Below are 2,840 nucleotides of genomic sequence, written 5' to 3' on the forward strand. Positions count from 1 at the left end.
GTTGAGTCAGTCTCTTTAAAGTGCTGCATCTCTTTGCCTCTTTTAATAGAAGTGCTGTGTGTGAAAGATAATTAGCATTTCCTCAGAGGCTCAGAGGCCCCATTACAAACAGTGGTTACCCTGTGCTTTCACACAGTGAGGCCAGTGTCTAGGGCCCCCAGTCAATCAACGTCTGATTGCTGCTTTTGCCTGAATGTTTACATTCCTAAAACACTGATTTTCCTCTTTCACCTTGAGTCGCTGTGTCCTTACATCCAGTTAAGTACTGGGTTATTTTGAGGGTACTTTGGTGACAGTTTACCTTTTATTACGAAACCTCAGAACAAGGTACCAGACAGGTTTGCGTACTTGACTCTCAGGCAGTTTAATTCTGGAGTTGGCTAAGTATAATGTGGAGCCAGTAGCCTCTTCCTGTCCACATAAAATTAAACTGTATTGGAGCATCATTCAACTTCACATATTGTCCAGGGCAGCCTGTTATCTGTACCAGCAATGCTGGGTGGAGATGACACACCCCATGGCCTGGCACATCTAAAAGATCTCCATGCTGGTCCCTCACGTCAGGCAGTCTCTAAAAACTCAGCTCAGCTGTAGCCCTGAGAAAGAAAAAGGACATGAAGTGGCAGATAATGTATTGGTTTGGGGGAGGGACTTGACTTTGTAGAGTCCCTAAGACAGTCTCGCAACTCAGGGACTCTGAGGCCTCCCAAGGGTCACCGAGAACTGGGTTGGGGACCTCCACTGTGGAGAGCGTCACCAAGCATCAACAAGGTGACTCCCAGTATCTCCAAGTAAGTGTGTCCATGCATGTGTGATCTGCCGGCCTGCATGTGGCCACGGGGAGGCCGGGACCCATTGCTGCGTGCCTTCCTCTGTTGCTCGCCACCTTATTCCTTTAGGCCTAGCCTCGCGTTGACCCTAGAGCCCAGTATTTGAGTTAGAGGGTTAGCCAGCGAGCCCCTGGAGTCCTCCTTCACCTGCCCCAGCTCTGGCCTTACTCATGGGCCGGCTCTTGTGCGGGTGCTAGAGACCTGAGCTGAGGCCCTCCGTGAGCCAACAGCCCCCCTCTGCAGACTGTGCCCCACATAACTGCCCTCACACCACCAGCTCTGCTCTAGGCCCCGCCTCTCCACAGCCTCACCAGCACTTACGGCCCAACTGTGTGCGTTAGAAACCTTTACAGCTGTTAACAAATTCACAACTTCTAATTTTATAATAAATGACAATTCTCAAAGTATCGCAGCATGTTTATTAATCAGTAATCCTTTTTGTAGATGTTTTTAGGTAATGTCACTAAATATAATTTTAAAAGACTTCTCCAGTGAGCACTGAGAAACAAATTACACATACATGCAGTAGTTTCTCAGATTAGTGTCGCTCTAATAGTAAAAATATATAGCCTAATTTTTGCCCCTATTTTCTATTTATCAACACCACAGGATATAGGAAATGCCTGTTTTTCCTGCTGTCACACATTCAGCACAACCTTTCTGACAGTTACTGCTCCACCACATTCCAACGAGGTGTCCTGTAACGTAATTCTATTCTTTACTGCTCTACCTGAAGACAGAGCACATTGGTAAGGGGGTCAGTCGAAGAGACTGCTCCCCTCAATGGGGTAGTGGCCTGTGCTTCTGACCTACCTGCTATTAAGTCTAGGATCTCACAAGGTTTTCTTCCCAGGTTTGATTCAGTTTACCTGGACCCCCCCCCCCAGCACACCTTCCAAGTGTGCACCTCTCTGGAAGGTCTCCAACCCTAGTCCACATGGGTCTTTACAGAGACTTCAGTCTGTGACAGACAAGCTGACACGTTATTAGCCTTGGTAACTGGGCCTCCCTCCTCTACCCAGTGCCACCTTCCTGGTGAGCAGCCCCTCCCCCAAAGCCCTCAACGTCCCCAAATCACTCTTACTGCTGAGTACCTCCTGGGAGCCTTGTGCAGGCTACTAGCAGCAAAGACCAAATCTATACGTCTTCTTCAATCACAGTATCACACGGGCTCACTGAGGGAACCTGTGACCAAGCAAACCAGCATCTTGTTTCTGTTGCTTTTTCTTCACATGTCCAGCAAGAAGTAGGATGATGCTTTTTAAAAAGGATGAGATCTGGGAAACAAGTTTTTATTTATTTTAGACTGTAATTTAGAACATTATTGAAATTAAGGTTTTTTTTTTTAATAAACTGAGTAACTATGTAATTTTTGTCCTTATTCTCCTTTCAGATTATGGTTTTCAGTCAGTTCCTACGTGGAGTTTTATAAGAACACAAGAGTAATGAAATATTTGAAGTACTTGTTCCTGCAAATCATGAACATTGAGACAAATTCTACCTCTGTCAACTTTTATTTAAATCAGTGGATATTTATGTAAAAATGTTTAGTTTTTAAAAGAGCCTTATATGTATATTTTCATATATATGAAAAACAAAATATGTATTAATAGCTTAACTGATGTGATATGTGAATTTTTATTATTTCTAACTAAAATTACTCCTTAAGATGTGTTTATACTGTGAATTAACTTAATATGCTCACATTATGCTTCAATAATCTTTTCCTTAATGAGCCATAATATATGCATGTAAATGTTCTTCTGTTATTTAGGTGTGTTCGGTTTTCACCTGTGTTTATTATAGCCCATACATAGCATGAAAAATTAAGAGAATGATCCATTTGATGCTTCTCTCTTAAGTGTGACATCAATCTATATCTAGTCTATTATACAGGGGAATATATTTAAATCTAGTCTAGTAGTAGAACTCTTTTTTTGTTCTTGTTTAATAAAAGAATTTATCTGAGATTATGGTTCCAGAGAGATAGGAGTCCATCAGGGAAGCTTG

This window comes from Acomys russatus, chromosome 28, assembly GCF_903995435.1.
Source record: "Acomys russatus chromosome 28, mAcoRus1.1, whole genome shotgun sequence".
In the NCBI taxonomy this organism is placed as follows: domain Eukaryota; kingdom Metazoa; phylum Chordata; class Mammalia; order Rodentia; family Muridae; genus Acomys; species Acomys russatus.